We start from the raw sequence: 23072 nt of genomic DNA on the forward strand, positions 1-23072 counted from the left end.
AAACAGTTCTCTTACTCAAGGTTTCACTGAGTGCCGTGCACCTTGATTTCCACTGCATAGAACATAACATTGAGTTCGAAATATTGCTGTATGTTTACTTTCAGTGCTTTCAGCGGCATGGAACCCCCCTTCTCTGTCTAGGCTACCAAACTTTAGAGCGCGATACCAGCTCAAATAAGGAGAATTGATAATCCTGTCCAGTTTTGGAAAGCATTTGAAAAACGTCTCTTCCCAACATTAAAACCCCAATATCCAGGGTATAAGCTAAGCAAATAAATAAGCAGGTATATGAAGCTGTATGTGCCGTCACTACATGCTTAAGAACTGAAATACTTACTGCACCATATTTGGAGTATGTCTCTGAACCTCACACACCTGAACCATTCTATCGTACATTGGGCATTGCTCCTCCAGCCCTATTATACCATACATTCTGAAAGGGTGCCCGGGCAGTGATGCACTAAGGGGAGGTACTGAGAAGATGGTGGGTCACTCAGCTGCTTCTCTTTCAACATTAAGAAAACATGACCAATCATTTTGTCTTGTGCTGTATTAATGATCAAACATAGTGCTAAACCTATCTCAGGCTTTGAATCACGTGGGAGGTGTGGATCAAGCATTTATTGACCGCATGGGTTGTCCTCAATTGGAGCTTTAACACATCATCTTTTCCATATATTTGACAGGTGACAGACGCCACCCAAACCCAAGAGTCCTTTGTGCAGGACTAGGCTTTCAAAGCAGTCTATTCCTATAGGTTGATAAGCCTAGGTTTGCACATGTGAGTTATGCCTTCAACATGAGCCAAGTCCCTTTGCTATTTCAAAATCAATAACTATTTGGAAAACTCTAGGTTTCCTTACAGGTTAGTCCATTCTTCCTGCTGATTGACAAACTCTCTTACATGGGAAATGCAAGATACATGGGAGAGGCACTGATCCAACTCTAGTTAGATTTTAAAGATAAGTCTGCTGGTCCTTTTCATCCCATCTACTCTTTTTCAGAGCAAGAGAAAATAACTTTCCTTTCTTTGCAGAGATTTAATGACTTGGGTACCGGCTGTTGAGATCGGTATATAGCCTTGACTAGCAAACATATAACGAAATATTGTAATGCACCTAACTGTGGGTATTGTGTGTACCCTTCACATCACTGGTTTGAATCTTTCTTTAGGTCACTTTGGCTTTTATCCTTGCGTAGATAAAAAACTGACCACCATTTAGGTGGGTTATATGGACACCTAAATAGTACTTTGATACTTTTATGGGGCGGCAGCATATAACGGATCTATTCAATTTAAACCGTGCTCTTTGAAGCCCTGGAATTACTGCAAAAGTGACCTGGGGATGGCCTTCTGGCCGTGGGGACCCCATCCCCCTCAGTGTTTTCTTTTTTTTTTAATTATTTTTTAAAGGGGTGGTGGGCGCGTGGCCCGCCTTCCTGAGCCACTTTGGCCCCCAGAGACCCTATCAGAGACCCCATCTACCCTATGGAGCTAGTGACCCCACTCCTAGAGGCAGAAGGGGAACCCCTGGTACTCCATCCCCTCGGGCCCTTAAGGGGACGGAGGGTGCACAGCTTCTCTCCTTGAGCCTTATAAGGACCCAAAGAACCTATCCCCTGGGATTTCATGTCATTATAAAGGTTAAGAGGTCACACGGCCCCCTCCTCGAGCCTATTGAGGCCCAGGGGTCTCTCTCTCTCTCTTGGAGCCTCTCTAAATTATAAGTGGATGCCCCGGTGCCTACCGAGGCACCTACCAAGCAGCATGTTGGGGAGCACCAGGGCCCCCACAGACTGAGCGGGCTCCCCGCTAGGCGCAGGAGCCAGTATTGTTACTTGTTGGAGTGAGCAGCTGTTTTTGCTTGCTCCCTCATGGTGGAAGCAATATTAGTTTCTCTGCCGGCTGGAGTGCGGGCAAGGAAACAAGTCTGTTCCCACCTGTCAAGAACATGTTTAAAGCTCCTGCCCGGTGGAATCAGATATGCCTTCCCTGACAGCACTCCTGCAGATAGGAAGGGCATGTTTGCTCCCATCTGGCAGAAATTTAAAAATGCGCCTGCCATGCAGGAGCAATCATATATATCCCTGCCCGTGCTGGTGAGGGCAGGGAAACTACTGTGTCTCGGGGGTGAGCTTCACAGTAACTGAGATGGCCCCGGGGAATGGGGTCACCGGGGTGTCATCAACGCTTGGGGTGGGGGGGATAAACTACGCACCCCTCTTCCCCCCCCCCCCCCCCAAAAAAAAAGTTTGCACTGCTCCCACACTCCTTGGTCACTGGCCCAACCCCAGGGAAGAGTTTAAAAGAAGCACTGACCTTTTTTTTCTTTTTTTCTTTTCCAGCTGAATGGTGGATACTCCTCAAATTCGTGGGGCATTTATTTATTTTGTTTTTTTTATTTTTTTTAAGTTTTGGTCCAGGGCAGTGTCCCTCTGGGACCCTACCCCCAGACCTAGGGGGGTCAGGGTATCCCTACCATGCCCCTTATGTCTTTTTACATGTATTTTTATATAGGACTCAGTAATGAATCCCAAGTCCTAAGATGTCTGCTGCCAGATCAATGTGTTGGCAGCCATTCTGATCCCTCCAAGACATCTGTCGGGTCTGCGTATTCTCTGTAGTGTGAAATATACAACGTTATTTGCTCAAAAACTACTGAATGAACTTATCCCAAATCATAATAGCACTCTTTCTGGACTAAGATCTACCTTTCTGCCAAAATTTGTGTAAATCCGTTCAGCAGTTTTGTGCTGTAGTTGTGTCTAAGTTTCTATGAATGCGTTTTGGGACCCCCTTTTTTCCGGCCAACACTTGATGGGATCCCCCAAAAACGTTCCTGTTAGGAGCAGTGGTGAAGTTGTTTTGGGTGGGGGAAGCTTCATGATTTGCCAAACTACACCAAAGATATAAGCAAAACACAAAATTCATTTCCTATGAAAACTCGATCCTAACTAATTATCCAGTTGCGGTCTAATCTGTTACCTAAAAAGGCATTCTGGCACTAAACTTAAACTGATCCAGACACGCAAGAACTTTGGAGCTTTTAGAGGCTGGTCTTGAAGGTTTTCCTACAGGCATAGAGATTGCTAATGCAATGAACATCGCCCAGCATACTGTTCCATAGGGAAGCGACTTGTACAGAAAATGATCTATAACCAAGTTGATCTTTCTTAAATTTTGGAACGTCGAGCAAATTGGCCTTAGCAGAGCATAATGATCTAGTTGAAGATAGCTTTGTGGCTTATGTCCAAGCAGAAGTGGACCAGTGTGATAAAGCTCTACATGCTCTGCACAGTGCTGTAAACGTTATAGACTTGTCCACAAGGTAACTGTAGACTAGAGAAACCAGAGTCACCAACGCAGAGGGAAAGCATGGCCGGGATAGAGCCAGTTTTGCAGCCAGTGCTTGTATGTAATGGAGACGTTGAACAAGATAGCTAGGTCCCCCTACAAATAAGGCATTGTGTAGTCAAGTCTACCTAAGTAAACATCTTTGCACCACAAGTAGGCAGAGGTGCATTAGCCACAGAGGTAGAATTTTAAAAAGTACCCTCATTAGTCCAAACCAATTTATAATGGTTACAAACTCCTCTCCCAAGGTCTTAAAGCCCTTCCACACCCCCAAACAAGTCATCAATAGGTTTATCAATTGTGTTACGCTTATTGTAGTTTTTAATTGTTTTTAGCAAATCCTGTCCATTGGGGAGCTACGAAGATCATAGATGCATGCTGGGTGAGTATCAATAGATTTCCTGAGTAATGAATACTTTAGTTTCAGTTGGGGGAATAAAGTGTAGAAAACTGATCATTATGACATCTATGATTATCCATTGTTTCTTTGTCATGAAAACATGCAAACACATTCATTTTTTAAGTGTTTGTTATGTTAATAACCTGTGGTGTATATAAAAACAAGTTTAAAAAAGGTGCTCACTGGCATGTTCAAGACTACGTGAGTAGCCGAAACGCATTTTGCTGGGTGACCAATACATAACGTTGAGTACAAATAGAAGCATTCCAGTGTCTCTTTTTGAATAAAGGATGATGTGATAGATATAAAGAATTCTTAGATTCTTTTTGTTCTATCAAACGGTCTTTTTTTAAAGCTCCTTCACTCCGGAGATATGTAGGTACTCACTTCACTTTATTTGCATCCCATGTTTCATTGGAATTCAATTTGCTTTGTGTTTACTCCAAAATGGTTGTTCTTAATTAATCTGTTTTGCTGTGATCATCCCATATTTTGGAAAAAAAAATGAATATGAGCAGCAGTGTGACCCAAGGGCTGGATAGGCTGGCGAAAAACAGCAGTTCATTATGTGGCCTCAGTTAGTTTTAGATTTATTTTTATGATTAGTTGGGCTTGTGTTGAGTCCGCTAGGAGCCGCTGACCATATCAGCACTCATGTCGCTTGAAAGGAAAGTTTAAAAATATATATAAAGTCAGATATAGAACTGTAGGTTTATATTGGTCTTTCACAAGCAGCGTGCTGCTAAAGAAAGTTCTATACAACGAGCATTTTCCTCATTGTGCATTTTCTCAAAAGAAGTACACGGTTGTCGGTGTACACTGGTAGCTTCCGTGGGTTGGCTGTGCTTATGGGCAAACTTACAAGGTTTCGGATGGGTCTTGAGAGTTAATCCACATGAGCTTATGAGGGCCCGGTGAACAAGCGAAGGTATAAAAGGTATTTTTGTTAAAGGAACTGGACAGTAAAAAAAAAAAAAAAAAAGGTAGATAAATTACTTGCTTTGTTTCTTTAAATAATGAGCTTTAGCCTAAACATATTGAAAAACATAGTGAAAAACAACCATACCCTTCCTGTGTTTCCTTTCCCTCCCCTACTGCTGACTGAACTCTGTACAGAGGGTCAAAACAATACAAATAGGGATGCACTCTGTTACAAAAGGCTTGCTAATGTGGGGGATGGTGGTAGAAATTGTATCTGGAAAAGGGGAGGCGCACTAGTTGACCACACTTTGCCAGTGATAAAAGTGGATCCATGCTCCCCGGCGGTATCTGTTTCCACATTGCTGTCTTATAACCCTAATTAGTTGTCTCTACCAAGTCTTTATTTAACTGGACAATAATAACAAGGCTGTTTTTTTTTAAAGTTATGTATTTATGTATACATTGCAGCGTATTTGTTTTCATTACAGTGCAGCGCATTCATAATTGGTAAAAGCTGTCTCCTTCTCTGACTCTTCCAAATCCGGAGCTGTCAACGTGCCCAGTGGCCTTTAGACTGCAGCACTCTAGAATCTGGGATTCTTTAAATGTTTCTCTTAAGACATGGTTATGAAGGTCCCTGTGAGCAGAGTATTAAAAATTCCAACTAGCCTAAGTGGTGACCCTCAATACATAGGGTCATTTGTGCATCCAAAAAGGAGCGGTAGAAACTGCACTCGCCACTGATCCTAGGTGCATGTTTTATGACTGGACTCGCCCTGTGTATTTTAGCTTGAATTATAATTGTGTCTAAACCTCACGGCTCCCTTTTCTCTATTCTGCAACGCCACTGTTATGTTACATTCTTTTTGTATTTATTGTTGCATTGTCTGTTCTGCTGGAATTTCACGTTTGCTGCTTGATTTAAATTCTAATGAGTGTACCCAAACACAAAGCAATAATTGAATCCTGAAAGTGATAAAGGTTCAGTCTACTTTTAGGACTAGGCACTATAACATATGGAGTACTGTGAAAGGCCCTTGATAGCTGTGTTGCATTTCACAACCTGGCTGAGGCTCATATAATTATTATACATCTCTTGCAAAATGAGGAAAGATGCGGAAAGTTAAAGAAGCAGAGTGATTCGAGGCTTACTTGGTATGTGTGGTTAGAGACTGTTTCATGCTCTTGGCCAAAGAAAACCAGCATCCCCAAGGCCAGTAGACCCAATGTTTCTTACTGTTTGAGGCTTAGGCTCGAGAACTTACAACAGCAATGACTTTGACAATGCTTGTTGTTTCAGGCATTGCTGCACTAGAATAGTACTTGTCTCGGTGTCAACTAGCCCTACAATGATTCTCCCCTTGGCAAGATTGCTACCCATCTTCATCAGCTGGCAATGTTTATTATTAAGGTGTCGCACAATATCAGGGGCTGTTGCTCTTTTGCTTTTCCAAGGCTTCCGACAGCGACTGCAGGAGAGGAATTTAACAAGTTTGTTGTAAGAGTGTATGTCCTGGACTGAAGCTACAAGAAGAACTTCAAAGTTCTTAACTTCAAGAGACCTTCTACGCTGTGTAATCTCTGTTATTGCATTAACGCAGTCATCTGCATTTGCTTATTATGCAGGTCAGAGCATCTGGTCTATTTGGAGGAAAGCCAGATTTTTTTTTCTGTAGCTGCGTGCAGAATTAACAATTTTCTTTTGAATTAGCTTCAAATGTGTTACCATAAACGTACAAATACTACCTTAGAATTCTAAATCGCTGGCATCCTCAAATCCTTGGCATTTAATTATCTAAAATTCTGCCTATTTTTTATGCGTTTTTATATACCCCGAACTTTACCCGAAGGCGTCAAAGTGCTGTACGATAGAACTAGGTACATTGCATAAGGACTTCAGAGTACATGAATCACATAAAAGATCCAAACAGACACTCTAAACTCAAGAATGGTAGTTAGTACATATGTCTAATACAGATACTTGTGCTCAGAGTTACATAGCTACAATTTGCAAATTCACTCAAGATTACATAAGGAAAGTTGAAGCGATTAGGATTGGACATATATATTACATATTTACAGAGCATGAACTTCTCTCCATTGCTGGAGTTCTTGCGGTGCTTGTTTAGTCAGGCCTTCAGGGTGCTGTTGCACATATGCGCGGTGTTTGTGGGCTTGGAGGGATCCCCAAGCTGGTGCAGGCCATAGTGGTAGAAGGCCGGGTGGTGGTAGGCGAAGGCAGCATGCTGGGTCCTGCGATGTCCAAGTGGGCCCTCACCGCTGGTTTTGCTGATGCCCAGCGGGGTGCTGCACAGAGAGAGGGACCCCTTCCGGTCGTCTGGCGACGCCACCAGCTCCCGCTGCTTGCTGGAGTACCGGTCGCGGCCCTCAGAGGCTTTTGTGGCACTTTGTCTCTCTCTTAGTTCCGCTGAGAGGGGGGGTGGGCACCCACTCTCTGGCCTGTTCCACAACGGATCATCTGGGGGAAGAACACTGGCCCGCGGTAGCCCCTAGGTTGGCGGACTAACCTCCTCTGTGCGTCTGGGACCCTCCTCTGGTTTCTCCTCTCCGGCCACCTGCCATCTGGCAACTCGAGGCATCCGTCCTCAATAGGCCCTTCTTTGGGGCACCTCTGCTTCACAACGTTTGTCCGATGGTTCCACGCTGCTGGTGAGGCCTCCTCAATTCACCGCCACACCCAATGCTGCAAGCCCCAGGGTTGAGGCCTCATGCACTGACGGGCAATCAGTGTCGCCGGGAACTGCTTGTTTGTCAGTCACGGCCCCCCATCTGCCATCTTGGGGGTCGCGTGCTGTGCAGCAAATTGTGGCTGCCAGCAGCCCAGGCCGTCTCAGTTCTTGGGCTACAGCCCGGTGCTCGGTGGCCCCACCAGGTATACAGTTGGCTTACTTAGGCGCCCCCTGGCCCGCGTAGTGCGCAGGATGGGAATAGATGGGGAACCCCTGCGGGAACTCATAACCCCGAGCATCCTACTCCATGGACACCATCTTGATGCCCAATTCATTTTAGGTTTTTGTTTTTCATTAACCCCGTCCTATAGTCTTGCAGGAATCTGTAGTGCCCAAAGTGCCACAAGCTGGTGCAATTCAAAACACAGGAACAAATTAATAAAAAATAATGTTGTGGTGAAGGCCTGCATTGCTAATGCCGGATCATCTCTTAACACTTTCTTCAAACTCTTCTGTTCTCTTGCGAACTCCAGACCTCAGATCCGCCCGGACAGGCTGTTGCATAACATCTGCCCTGGTTTTTGCTGTGCTTGAATACTGCTCGACATTGTATCTGAATCCATAAATTATACATATTTCACAAAATCAGTCTAGAACGAGTTACTGACCCAGCAGTGATAGTTATTGTTAAGTGGTAAGATACACGTCAAGAATACGTACATGCATACGTACATGCATACCTGTTATTAACCATTGAACCAGGCACCTCTGCATCATCCTAAACACCCGACTGCTACAGGTCTACCCCCTTTATAGTCCCTCTTTCGGCGCAATAATCTGCGGCACAATTGCTCTGGTGGGCAGGAGGACATTGTATATATTATTGGTATTAGCAAATGAGTTGGTGGAGCAGATCATCAGTGAGTAATTGGCTGTGTTCTCCAGCATGCAAGAACAATGTCCCATTTGAATGGATTTCTAAAGCCAGGTATCCCAGGTTTTGCCGATGCAAGCTTCTGCCATGCACACACAACTAGTTCAGCATAGTCCGAAGTAGAGCAAGCTTCTGCCACACAGAAGGATTTTTTTTTTTACAGCACGAACAGCAGCTTCGTAAAACTACTATTTCAGTTGTTCTAAAAGTTGTCAAATCATTTGCTCAAGTCACATGGAACGAAGAGGAATATTAGGTTTCAGACAAAGGTATAACAAGAACATAAAAGTTTGTTACCATTGCACATTGTATCCAGTTCCAGAGGCTTCTTCTGTTGTAATGTCAAGCTGTGCAGACCACCCCTTCTGGATGCATTCTCTGGAGTGTTGTGTCCATTTCTAGAGTCCTTATTTTTTCTGCTGCTTTCGGTTCTGGAGGTGTAATCGGAGTCTCAGCCACTTATGGAGGCCACCACTGGCATATTGGGTCCAGGTTTGGAGGCTACTTTGATTCATTGTGTCCATTTTTGTGCATCTCCTGCTAAAGTATTATGTTGAGTTCTTAAGTATGGGGTATAGTTCTGAAGCCACTTTTTGGTGCCCATCAAAATGTGTAAAACATTCACACCACCTGATGGAAATGTATGTTTATTAAAACAAATGGTACCTAATCAGCATCTCTAAACAAGATATTCTGCTTTGTGTTTACTATATTGGAGTACACATTTAACTTTCAGTGTAAGGAAATGAAGGATTGCAAAGCTTCTTTTTCTTTGCAACATGAACCCCACACAATCCTTTCTCTGAGAGGTCAGCATCACAGCATTGCCCACAGCAGGCACATAACTTGAGAAAGGTCAGCAGTGTAGTACTTTACTGGAACTCTGCAGTGAGCATAGTAGGAGACCTTCACATGCAAGGGCTATGTCTTCCCTTCGTGCTTTGCATGGCGAGTGTCTGAACTTGCTGCACGTAACTGTCTGAGTTCAGCCATACTCCCCGAAAGAATTAGATTAGGCAGGCCTCTTCCATGTGCCAAGCCTCTGAAGTGTACTAACCTTTCTTACTAGTGCGCCTGGCCCACTGGAAATAAAGCTTGGTGTTCTGAGGGAACCTTTACACAGCTATAGGGCTATCTAAAGTCCAGTCTAGTTGCTGGCAAGGGCTTCATTTGTTAATCTGCTGTGGCAGCTCATTTCAGGGGGCGGGTGTAGCAGGGGGATTGTGAAAGAACTGGGAGGCTCAGGTCAAATTGCAAGGAATAGGACTCCTATAGGCTGCCAACCTCAGTTTCAATTAAACGGATCAATGCACCATGTGTACATCTGTGCACCCTGCACCATGTATGCCTAAAAGGGAAGCACTCTTTGGCAGAGCAATGATTTGTGAAGCTTCCTCTAACCTCAACCCCCTATGTCCTATTTTCTTGTAACTACACCCATGAAATATTCTCCTCCTATTGGCATTAAAGTGTTGCTATGTCAAAACATAAAAGGCATTTATGCTAACTTGCAAACGTCACTGGAATAATGACTTCCTGCTGCTGTGTTTGTGTAGGTTGGTATGTGTGTTGCACACGCCCTACTGGCACTGCATCAGGCGATTCAAGGTTGAGTGCAATAGACAGAGAAACCACACCCCTCCCCCAGTAGGAAGTAGGATGATTCCTTGTTTCATGATTATATGATGGCAATTAATCTGTTCTGTATTTTGGTGTCACTGAGAATAGAAGGCGTCCTTAAACTCAATGCTTCTCTATCGGCTCCCAAGATTTCTAAAGAAATGTGTTCTGTTTCCCCATTTCTCTTGAACTGGAGCTCTGCTGATCTCCGGCTTTGAAGGCATGGAAGGGAAAGGGAGCATTTAACATGCATCCTTGTGTTTCATGAATTGTTGATGAAATGTATAATGGGCTTCACGCTGAAGCTTTTAAGCATGGTGTGCAGCTCACAGGAGAGCCTGAGCCGCGGGGATTAGCCTCGTGCTCCTGAAGTAAGGGTTGCAAAGCTGACAGTCCAGCCACAGGCGCGGCACCAGTTTTAATGTTCAAGCCAGTCTGATCCCTGCAGGGAGTAGCGACTGAAAAGGTCCACCGGCCATGGGTGGGTGATAGCAGCCCATCGTGCTCTGGAAGAAGGGCCCTAACCTGCATCTCCCTGGGAAATGCCCTTACGGCACAATTGCCAACCCGGCCATGTTCGTATAAGCCTCCTTGCCAAAGCTATTCGCGCAGTGTTATCTAGTATATTCCACTCTCTAGCAAAAACGTAATTAGGGCAGCGCTTCCTTTTTTGGAAGATTTACAATGTGCTGCCTATAAAAACTAATTACAGCAGCTCTGCTGTGTACAGCAAAACTATGACTCAGCCAGGCAAGGGTGTTTGTTGTGTTTTGTAGCAACAATCGTCTTCATCATGTGAATAATTGCATACGCCATTTTGAAGTATATAACGCTGATATTTTTCAAGAAAACAAGCTTGGGCTACATCAACAATTGAGATATGTTGATTGTCTTCCCTGAGCAGAAGTTTCAAACTCTGTGTTTCTTTAAGTTCATTTTCATTTAACTTTGCTGTTGAAGATTAAAACAACCTCTGGCAGGATCTGATTTAGATGGTTTTTTTTTTGGGGTGGTGGTGGGGATTTAATAACATTCCCCTGTAGACTTTTGTGGGACATAGATTGTGCTCGCCTGTTGTCTGTCGTACAGCAGTTTGCACATTATTTCACTTTTGTGAAATGTGATGTTTTCCCAGGTCTGTCAGAATGTAACTTAAACAATTAGGCGGTTTTTTTTGGTGCTTTAATTTTTTACTCTTTTACTTTTTTTCTGTGACTGTTAATAATATTACCCGTTTTAATGGTATTCAATTTATCAACTCTGAAGGGTTGTAATATTGAGTTAGCGCTTCTGGATTTGGACTTGTGGCATGTAGGCCACACACGTCAGTAGTAACAGCTTAACAAACTTAGTTAATGGTGGCTGCCACCTGCGGGGAGTGGTGGGGTGGGCAAATGGGAGGTGGGTGCCTTTGCATGGCAACATCACATCATAACTTTGGTGCAAATGTACGACATTAAAAAAAAAAAAAGAACTCCCCTACCTTGCAGCATTGCCGCGCCCCCCCCCATTTGGTGTCCTTCACTCTTCCAGCGCAGGCCTCCGGCAACTCCCCTGACCAATGGCATGATTAAATGGAGCAGGCTCTCTCAGCACTCCAAAAAGCAGTGGAGGCCTTTGCTCAGTCTCAACCCAGCTGTCCAAGGCAGCAGGGTTAAGAGACTTAAAGTGCGCATGTCTGGCTGGCTGGGGCAAGACGCCTGACCAAAGGAACATGCGCACTTTCTACATAAGTGGCCTACCCATAACTTCTTTCTGCTGCTGCCGGTCAGCAGCTGCCCCGCCCCAGTCCTGACACTCTGCTCGGGAAGCTGTTTTTGAAACATAAAATAGTAATACATGAACTGTATTGCCATTTTTTTTTTCTTCTCTGGGGCATGGGGGCATTTTAATCAGTGGGGCAACGCTCCCCTGCCTTAATGGAGGATCTGCCTATGATAATTTTGCTGCCTTTGAGAAAGACCTGCTACAATTGAGATTTCTTTCCCTACCCATCACTCTATTATGCCCCATTATCAGGGCCGGACTGGGAACCAAAACAGGCCCTGGCAAAGTGCTCGGCCGGCCACCTCGGGGGGTTGGGAGTGCCGCCGAGCTCTTTGCCAGGGCCGGTTTTCAGCCGATTTTGTTGCAGGGCTGATTTTGCAGCTATGCTGCAAAAACCGACCTGTAACCAAAATGACCCCCTGAGGGGCCCAAAACCGTCCCGCACCCGTGCAGACCACCAGGGGATTGCCTGGTGCCCGCTACAGCCAGTCCGGCCCTTCCCGTTAGGCCATTAATTATTTCCCTTGAAACAGGAAAGTTACAAGTATAGTTCTGCGAGCTACTCCTTCTGATTTACCAACCTGTAAATACATGTTGCCTGCCACCAACTCGGGTCACAATACACAAAACTTTGGGCCTCTAAGGAAAAGGTACTTGCTCAAATGAGTGCATTTGCGAGGTGAAGCTCCCTTGCTTGATTCACAGAATCGGGAGTGATGGGCATCTGCCCTCACAAATATGATTTGCTCTGTCTGAAACTCTGCCAGTAAGTGCAGTCTCTGTGTGAGCCAGTTTACCTCCATGAGGTAGGTTAGGATCATACTTGAGCGAGACCGCCTGCCTTTGTCAACTCCAGTGGAGTTGAAAGTGTTGGGCGAGAGTGATAATCTGAAAGCAAGATATGGCAGAGGCAGTGTATAAGATGGCTGGGAAAGATGTCATCTTTGGTGGAGAATGACCAGGAGAGATAGTGGAGAGCAGGAAAGGAGAGCAGAAGAAGGGTGGACAGCAGAGGAGTAAAAAAATTCTGACATTGGAATGTGAATGACGATGGAGAATGTGTAAAAAAAAAAAAAGTTTCGAATTAAATACCTTTACCATTACACTTCTAATTGTTGCTATTGTATTTTTACAGTAACCGACTGCTGGCCCCGTGATTGGTAAAGAAGGTTTACTTGGATTGGTTAAGACCCAGTAGCCAATTACCACCACTGATGGATTCTAAGATCCTTTTCTACACCGTAACATCCTGAGGTAATCAAAAATGTTTCTGACTAATTGATAATCCTTTCTAATAGTGTGGCTGGCTTTTGTAGCTCTGTTAACATTTTTTACAGCGTTAACCCCTTCTCTGCTAGGCCTTAATGCTAAATGTTTTTTTGGGGGTCTATTTGTGGTAGTGCGCGCTTAGGCCCCTGTAACTTTTTGACCACATAAGGTATCCATGCCATATTTGCCTCCTTTTCTTCCAACATCATGGGGATTTTAAAGGTACCCAGCCATGGTTTGTGGATTCCCCTGGAGGGGACCCAGAAATTAGCCAAAATACAGCTAGAATTTGTTTTGTTTTTGGAAAAATGCGAACAAAGTGCTGCAAATGAAAGCGTCTGTTTTTTCCCTGCAAATGGCATCAACAAAGGGTTTGTGGGACTGAAATCACCAATTTCTTCAGCTTTCAGGGACTGACTGACGTTTGTCAGAAAACCAACATTTTTTTACACAGTTTTGCCATTTTACTGGGACATAGCCTAGTTTTGCTATTTTTTATGCTTTCAACCTTCTTCCAGTTAATGGGAGAAATGGGTATGAAAGCAATAATGGATCCTGGAAAGCAATTCATTTTAGAAAAGTAGACACATTCTGAATTCAGGCAGGGGTCCTTTGTGTAGATCCTTCAAAGTTTCTTTATAGAAACTAACAGTTGAAAATAGGAAAAGTTGAAAATGAGTAGAAGAAAAACAGCCATTTGTGCCAACGTTTTCACCTGTAACTTATTCTAATTTATGACAGATGTTTGAAAGCAATAAACCATTACATCTGCGGGACCTTTATGGTTGTGGGGATATATAGGACTTGTAGGTTCACCAAGAACCCGACGAACCCAGAGCCAATAACTGAGCAGCGTCTTGCAATGTTTTTTTATTATGTACCAGGTTTATAGCAATTAATTTGGGAAAATATATACAGTGAAAAATCGGGATGAAAGGCGCCTATGTATTTCTGAAATTGGAGCAAAATATAGAGTTTAGAAACAGTAGCTATTCACACATTTTCGAAATTGTGAGTACCCATACTAGCATGCGAATTATAGGACATTTTTCAAAGTGACTTATTTTTTACACATTTTTTCATTGGAAAATGCATCGAAAGTCAATAGGTAATAACAGTTGCTCTACAATTCTGTATTACTCTAAGTCTCCAAATAAAAATGGTTCCTCACTTGTGTGGGTAAGCCTAGTGCCTGGGACAGGAAACGGCTCAAACACACTTTATTTTTACAGTGAAAACTGACCCTTTTTTTTTTGCAAAGTACGTAGCTGTTGATTTTGAACCCTAGCTCTGCCGACACCTAGGGAAACCTATCAACCCTATACATTTTTGAAAACTAGACACCCAGGGGAATCCAGGATGGGGTGACTTGACTGGCTCTCACCAGGTTCTGTTACCCAGAATCCCTTGAAAACCTCAAACTTTGTCAAAAAACACATTCTCCTCACATTTCTGTGGTGGAAAGTCCTGGAATCTGTGTGGATCCACAAAATTCCACCCACACTGCATTACCCAAAGTCTCCTGAGAGAAATTGTACCTCACTTGTGTGAGTAGGCCTAGTAGCCGCGACTGGAAACGACCCAAAACGCAACGTGGACACCACATTTTAATAGTGAAAACTGACCCCTTTATTGCAAATTGCCTAGCTGTAGATTTTGAACCCTAGCTCTGCTGGCACCTAGGGAAACCGAGCAATCCTATACATTTTTGAAAACTAGAGACCCAGGGGAATCCAGGATGGGGTGACTTGTCTGGCTCTCACCAGGTTCTGTTACCCAGAATCCTTTGCAAACCTCAAACTTTGTCGAAAAAACCTCATATTTCTGTGATGGAAAGTTGTGGAATCTGCGTAGATACACAAATGTCCTACCACCCAGCGTTCCCCCAGGTCTCCCAATAAAAATGGTACCTCACTCATGTGGGTGGCTCAAGTACCCGCGATAGGCAAGGGCCCAAAATGTTGAGGAGACATCAAAATGACCTATCACAAAACAACCTGGTTTTGCAAGGGGGGTCACCTGAGTTATTGGCCCCGGGCTCCGCGACCATCTTGGAAAACTACCAAACCCATACATTTCTGAAAACTAGCCAACCGGGGGAGTCCAGCAAGGTATGGCTTGCATGGATCCCCCAATGTTTTCCTTCCCAGAATCTGTTGCAAACCTCAAATTTAGCTTAAACATATCTTCCACATATGTTAGGATGGAATCACCGTGCCGACACACAAATGTCCTACCCCACAACATTCCCCTCAGTCTCCCAAGTAAAATGATTCCCCTCCAAACCTCAAATTTGGCTGAAATGTGTGGGTTTGGTAGGTTTCCCAAGATGGCCGCCGAACCCGGGGCTAAAAACTCACGTGACCCCTCCCCCATGCAAAACCAGGTCCTTTCCTAATTATTTTTGGGCCCATTCCTGCCTCGGGTACTTGGGCCTGCGTTTCCACTCATAGAAGCAAACAGGTGGATTTTATTTTTATTTTCAGGCAATTTTCAATCAGTTTACTGATGAATTTCTTCCATTCAGGATAGCGAGTTATGCTTTTAATTCCTGTCCATGAATATGTTACTTTCATTTAAGATGGCTTCCTCTGAGAAATGTATATTAAGATATGTTCTAAATATTATGTGCTGCTTTAGCTGTGTTTGAGTTTCTGAAAAAGAATACTGTGAGTAGCCGTGTCAGAAAACGTCATTATAATCAGAGTTATTCCAAAGAGATCTGTTGTGCAGGTGTCTTTGGAATGGAATCTGTGTCCTTTGGGTGGTTTGCTTAACCTCTTCTGTGCCAAAGTTCTTGCGTTAGGCGCTTGTACTCCAATTTCACAATGACTTAAATCCAGCCTTCTTAGGTCCTTGGTCACCTTTTATATTTTTATATCACATATGAGTATATATTTTGGGTGGGGGGCAAACCAATATTTAGTGTGTGCAGTTTCCATTTACAGGTCTGGCCTTACAACCAGGATTTTGAGGAAAGAGTGATGTACATGTTGTCCGGACCGTTACAATTCCATGCAAGTTGTGCTTACATTTTAGTTATCACATATCCTAAATGTCTCTTGGAATGACTGGTATTGGATACTCCCTGTTTAGAGGAAATGCATATTAACTTAGACCAAGAGGGTGGAGAAGGTGTTCCCCCCCCTCCCCCCCCCCCAAATCGGCTAGCATACATGCATGATTTTCACTCTGGCAGACTAGATAATGAACTGAATAATGAAGATTAATTTTTGTTTTACATTTTTCCCTCCCTTGCACTGTATTCTTTTTGAGCTTTCACAGATTCTGACGTAATAGTTAAGGGGCTGATTAGGATGGAGGTCGGACTTTCATCCAACTGCCATTCTTGCATAAATGGTACCGCCTGACAGGCTGTCGGCGGTCCCGCCATAGGCATTAGGATGCGACCGCCACCATGGCAGTCCCAATGCCTATATTTTGTATTGCGGCAGGTGCTGCTGGCTGCAGCACACGCCGCAGTACAATAAGGGGACACTACACATATCCCTGCACTATGTGGCAGGCACAATATGGTGCCTGCCACATGGTGCAGGGATATGTAGGGGGCACCATAGGTTCCCCCCCCAAAACCCACAGCTGAAGGCCATGGAGGAAGGGGGCCCACTACGGGTCCCGAAAGACACTCTCCGTCTGCCTTTTCATGGCAGGTTAACCGTCATGTAACTGCGGGCGGAAAGGGACATTGTAATCCCTATGGCAGGCACCGCCACCATTGTAGGGAATACAACTCCCTCCGACAGGCTCCTAGAGGCAGTCGGATCCGTGACGGTAGGTCTCTCCATCCACCACCCATCCGCCTGCCATTCTAATGTGGGCGAGAATCCTCATTGCGATGAGCTGTCGGTGGCGGTCCCACCGTCATCACAATCGGGCCCGATGTCCTTAAGCTACAAGCTTTCGACTTATTGGTTGGCTGGCCTGAAAATCATGCCACACGAGATGGCCAATTCACAAAGCCATTTGCTCCTGGGCTTCACTTTGGTTACGTAAATGGAAATTCATAAAATATGAATATATATCGGTTTACTCACATGCATATTAAACTTGTATTGTGTAATATTATGGAGGAATTGAATTTATTAACTGTACAATTAATTAAAATCATTACAGTAAAAGTAATCAGCCTATGAAAGCTAAAACAATGATAAAAACTTCAATTTGTGATCAATAAAATTTGCCGCTCCTCCCCAGTGCCAACATGATCAGTCTTCACCAGAGTTTGTAATCTTGGACGTGTTGCCTTATTCACGATCAAGAGTCCCACATTGTTCCATGAGAATGGGCTGCGTTACAAAGCTGTGACCCGTTCCCCTTGACACTCTAGTTAGTCAACCTATAGGTGCTATCCTAGAGAAGGTGCTGGGAGTGCGAAAGGTGTCAGTGCTCGATGGAAACCCCCTCAGTTATCTTACACTGGGTTTACAGTGCTCTTCACCGGGGTTTTATTGCCTTCATTAGCAGCTTTTAAGGCTGTCCTGATGTGATTGATGAATTTCCCTAATCTTGCCAGGGTCGTCGTGTTGGAGGTAGAAAAGCACATGGCTGACGCTTCACTGCAGGACTTTATTCCGTTGATGGTACAGATCGGGTGTAGTAGTCGCCGACGTTCGTTGATAAGATTGGGGCAACAGCATAGAAGATGCAGCCACGATTCCCTCTTGTAGGGTAACAGTCTGCAGTTTGTGGCTTCTCCCCTTCGGGCCCATCCAGGGTTGAAATCCGAAATTCCTAGAGTGGTTAATCTCATAAAAAGAATTTCACTTCAGGCCAATGGAGTGAGAGTCTCGCTTAAGTAGGACTGAGCTTTACCTGCCATATAAGAGCTGTTCAGCGGATCTAAGTGTGAACTTGAATGGAGAGATTTGCGGTCTAAATCAAATGAGGTTTCACGCACTTGTTTGTTTAAGGTTCTTTTTCAAGCATTCAGGGGGATGTCCGGCCGCGGTATGCTCTCTTCCACAATCTTCAGTGTTTTGATCGCTTTTTCTAGTATAGTGTGCCAGGTCGTACATGGCTCTTCAAAAATGGTTCTCAGTTGGTGTTTTAGTGAGTTAGCTTGGGGCCCTTAATATCCGTAGATAGAGTTTTATGATCTCCCCCTGGCTCGTCAAATCTGGCCTCGCCACGCATAGTTCCAGCCTTAGCCTTGCTGACCTTCGAATATGGAGCACTGTTTTGTATGCTTTGGCTTGGCTTGGGCTGAGTTGAGGAGGGCGTGCTGTAACCAGGGGAAGGCCAGGTGACCATAGCTTATTGTTGGTAGAAGTTTCGCTTTTAAAACTTTCAGTATTGGGCCAGCAGTCGGACTGATCAGGTGGTGGCTTAATTGCTTTAGTAGGTGTATGACCTTGTTAGCCTTGGTGCTCTGATGTTTCAGGTGGGCATTCGCCTTAGCCTGTTCCATCAGCCAAACCCCTAGGTAATTGTAAGAAGCCACTGTGTTAATTTGCAGATTACCCATTTGACATTGTACTTTCTTTTTCAGATGGTAAGTCCTGAAGATAACGACCTTGGTCTTTCCTTGATTTACTGTCAAGTTGTTGATGTTATTGAAGCGATTTAGTGCATTTTGGGCTCTTTGTAGGCTCACCTTCGTGTGGTCCATTATGGCTGTATCATCGGTGTATTGAAGCACCGGCAGCCTCATGCTTCCTAATCTTGGTGCTACCAGACGGGCTCCTTTTTAGGGCATCCCCCAGATCCGCCGTTTATAAATTAAAAAGGATGGGTGCCAACACGCATCCTTGCTTCAGCCCGTTCTCCGTGGTTATTTTATGGGACACTGAGCAGGTGCTAGTTTTAACCCTTACCCAGGTGTCTTCATATAGCGATCTAATTGCCTTCAGTAGGTTTGGAGTAATGCCCCAGTTTTCTAACTTCTACCCTAATCTTCTACGAACAACTTTGTCAAAGGCTGTGCTGTAATCCACGAAGCAGCAGAAAAGTGGAGGGTGGTTCTTCAGGGTTGCCTGGGCTGATAAGTGCGCTAGCGCCAGTACATTATCCGTGGTCGATGACTGTGACCTGAAGCCAGTCTGGTAGAAAGGTATTATACTATTCTCTTCCACCCACATCTCCAAGTCCTTCAATAGTAGGTGGGCGTAAGCCTTCGCTTCATGGGCAAGAGGGGCGATGAGCCTATAATTTGATGGCTTTGAACTGTCTCCTTTTTTGAAAAAAGGGACCAAAATGGAGCCCTTCCAAGAATCTGGGGTTATGGCTGTCAAAGTATGGTTGTAAAGTGGAGTTAGCATTGCTGCCCAGAAGTCGGGGGCCTTTTTGAAGACCGGTGCTGGAATCCCATTGGGCCCAGGGGCCCCATCGTTCTTCGCGTTCTTAAAGGTCTTGATGACCATTTGGGGGTTTATCTGGGCTGGTGGTGTACAGTGTGCTTCGGCCAGAGTTCTGTTGCTCATGGGCAGGTTACCTGGGCTAGCGATCGTATCTCCTGGCTTTGTACTCAATTGCCACGCTCGGCCCACCCCACAGCTGGCCCCTTCTGTGCTGTCTTTATATGGGGGGGGCAATTGCGTAGAGCTGCTTGACATGGATCAGCCAGTCTTTTTCTGCTACTCTGTTTTCTCTTGAGAGTCCTCTTCTCCACAGTCGCGCTGGGTTCTTCTGCTTAAGCAGGGAGAAAACTTTAAGCCATTCCCTTTCTATGGTGGCATTTTTATGTTCCCATAAATTCTTCCTTAGGGCTGCCCTCAACAAAGCAGCCGACGGTCCCTCCGATGGGCCACCCCCTCTTTTATTTTTTGCGAGGGCCTTACGCAGGAGACGTTTGCGTTCTTGTATGTCTTTATTTTCCCCTGTACTACCACATCTTGGTTGCCCTTTGGTCCTGGGTGATTGAGGCTGGGAATTCCCAAGCTTTGCTTGTAGGTCCTCCGCAGTATTCTCTGTCGTTTATCGGTGAGAGCGACGAAGACAGACTGCCTTCCTGTTTCTGATCCAGCCACGGTTGGAGCGTGTTGCCTATCTTGTCTGACCAGTTGATCCTCCTCAAGACACTGTTTTTCATCCCCTCTTGACACACCAGTGGTTTGGTGGCAGGCGGAACTATCAGCTGGAAGACCACTCCTAATGGCCTGTGATCACTTTACATCCTGTTTTCGGCTTCAAAGTCATCCAATCTGTCCGCCAATGCTTTGCTGGCCATGATGTAGTCCGATTCTTGAGATGTCCCTGAAGGAAGGGAGAGGATCCAAGGAATTCAAGTATGCTTTTTTTCAGTGCGTGAGTGGAGATCAGTTTATGATTATTAAGGAAGTTGAAAAAGGGTTCTACCCTGCCTGATCCCTGGAGAGGGGGTTTGGTTATAGCAAGATCCTTCAGGTTAAAATCCCCGGCTAGGATAAACTGGTGTGATTTATATTTGAATAAGAGGTCATCTAGTTTCCCTGACAATACCTCCAGCTGCTCTTCATGGTGATCTGCGCCGGATTGATGTAACAGTTTATTAGATGGAGCATTGGATGTGAGTTGTGGTTCAGGCCTCTGATGTGTAGAGCTTGCAATCCAGGTGAGTTTAAATTGATATCTTTAGCTTCAAGGGCACTTTCGTGCTTTATAAAAACTGATAAATCGCCGGCCGGTTGGCCAAATAGCTTCTTTTTTTGTGGCTGGGATAAAGTGTTCATAGTACCCTGCCAGTAGAGTGCTGGACAAGGCCCAGGTCTTTTGGAGACAAAGCATATCGCCAGTTTCCAGGAACTGGGTCAAGTTTTCATTTCCACTGATTTTACTAATCCCTGCTATATTCCAGGAAATTAAAGTTAATTGCTGTTTGTGGAATGCTCCTCACCTGGCCACTCCCCTGCCAGGCTGGGCTTTGCCGTAGTTAGAAATACTGATGCCCTCCACTTGAGATTCTGGGTAAGTCTGAAGCAGAGGGACCTGCACAAATGTCCCGATGGTTATTTTGGCATGAGATCCTGATGCCCATTGGGTACCTGGGAACTATCTGAGTTCTGCCCGGGGAACCCAAACTGTTTGTCCCATGCAGGATCGACCAAGGGGCCTTTCCCCTGTTATCCAGAACCAAAACATGTGGCTATTTTGGGTGTGGCCGCATGTGGACATCAATTGCCCACTCGGCAAGTTGTGTAGAGTTGTTCACAATGGCTTGTTGTATTTTTACGATTCAGGCCCACCACTGTTGAGTCACCGTGTGTGTCCCCCTTCATGCTCAAGAATTTCACCCATTCTAAGTCACCTGTTTGTATCTGTTCTAGGGTGGCCAGATGTTTAAAGAGGCGGAGGATGTTACTCCTGTTCAAGATGTCATGCTGTCCTGTACTAAAATACCTCGGAGTGAGGTTCACCTCTTGGACCGCTATTGGTGAGCCCGGAGTTTGGGCCGCTTTGCCCCTTCGTGGGGCGGGCTCTGCCGGGATTGATCCTGTGCTTTGACTTCCTTGTTTGGTTGTAGAGTATCCTACTTTGGACCTCTTATTGTGGCCTTTGATTCCCCTATCACCAGGCTGTTGTCCAGGTTCTAGCTTAAAAGGGGCTAGATCCATTGGTTGCAGCGCTATTGTAGCCGTCACTAACTGGGGGCTTGCTTCAAGAGGTGCTGAACTTATTCCGGCTGTTGAATCGTTGCCTATAGGCTGGTCTGGCGTTGCTGATGGTTTTTGATCATTCGGGATTAGGGTGCTCGGTGATATTGCTGGTCAACCGGAGGCAGAGCAACCGGGGAGAACTTTTTGCCCCAGTTTTTAGCATTGAAAATTGGGTAGGGCTGAGTTGGGTTGTTGTTCCCCTTGCAAGGTTGGATGGTCGCTCTTCAACAGCTGCTGTTGTCTCCCTCTTGTCTTTGTTTTTTTCAGTTGTTTCTTCAACTTCTTTTTTGCTCACCTTGAAAGAGTAGGTTCTTGTGAGCCCGTTGCCCTGAGGGTATGTTCCTGCAAGTCTGGTGCCGGGGCATCGCTCCCCCCGCTGCTCCCATGGTTTTGTGCTTGGTATGCCTTGAGCTGTTTCAGATCTACTGGCAGAGTTCTCAGTCGTGTATGACGCTCTTTTGCCCTGTTTGGCTGGAGTCTTCAGTTCTAGTCCCGGTCGAGGTCCTACTGGCTGTCTTGCCTCCTGGAGGTTCCAGTTGGATGATGCCCTGTTATCTGTGTTGTTTGTACTCAATGCCTCCCTGCGTCCTTTGGCTATTTCTACTATGCCCGCTAGGACCTCGGGGAGAGCGGCCCATTTCTCCATGAGGGTTGAGCAGCTACAAGAGCAGTCCCCCCGGTTGGAGACCAGGTACTGGGAGAACCTGTTGTCTAGTTCCTCCACCCAGGAGCTAATGTTGACTAGGCGGGCTGCAATGGCTTGTAGGAGGTCTAGTTGAACTTCCATTTTAGATGATGGCCACAAAAGAGCTTTATTGGTGGTGCAGTTTATCTCGGTCGGGGAAGTTTTTTCCAAATCCGCATATGCACTGACATTGCAGAGTTTGTGGTCTGCCTTTTAAATTGGTGCCCCATGGGGGTGTTGATGGCAGCAGCAGATTTGGCGGTTAATTCTAAAGTTCTTTCAATCTTTTGGCCAAGATTATAGAGGAATGAAGCTGGAGGGTCCCCTCCCATAGGGAACTCTAGTCCGTCGGTAGCTGAGTGGGACCACGGGCTCATAGGTTTTGCTTCGATCTCTGTGCTCCAAATGTCTGGGCCGTGGGCTTTAAGTTGGTGAATTTGCGCCTTCGTCACTGCAGTAGAAACCTCTTTGGTCGAACCTGTTTCGTAGGTCTTGGTGATTGTGGCGTCTCGCCCCATGTCTAAAATTTGAAGAGGGGTTTACCACTTAGTTAGACCATTAAGCTGCATTCGATCGAGTTGCCCACGGACTGCAACCGCCATTTTCTTCTGGTTCCTGGACTGCTCACAAGGGGGTAGGCCCTCCATGTGTATATGGGTGTGCTCGGGAGGTAGTCTGCCCAGCCCTTTAGGACTGCTGTCTTGAGCCAGGCTCGGGACATAAGGTAATATGCCCTGGGGGGGTCCCATAATCTATGTTGGGAGTATAATTTTTCCTGAAAAAGTGTTTAATCGAGCCCCTGCCTGATCCCTTGCGATCTTTCCTCTGGGCTGTCTGTGA

General features: G+C 45.3%; 1 protein-coding gene across 2 annotated transcripts in view; it reads left to right on the forward strand.

Moving 5' to 3' along the window:
* The window catches only part of OSBPL3 (oxysterol binding protein like 3), an 812031-nt gene that overhangs the window by 99704 nt on the left and 689255 nt on the right, over positions 1-23072 (forward strand). For both annotated transcript variants that reach the window (XM_085631654.1, XM_085631656.1), the window contains exon 2: positions 12823-12941. The gene's annotated coding sequence lies outside the window, so the exon portion shown is untranslated. The remainder of the gene's footprint in view (positions 1-12822; positions 12942-23072) is intronic.

Source organism: Triturus cristatus, chromosome 10 (genome assembly GCF_964204655.1).
Source record: "Triturus cristatus chromosome 10, aTriCri1.1, whole genome shotgun sequence".
Lineage (NCBI taxonomy): Eukaryota > Metazoa > Chordata > Amphibia > Caudata > Salamandridae > Triturus > Triturus cristatus.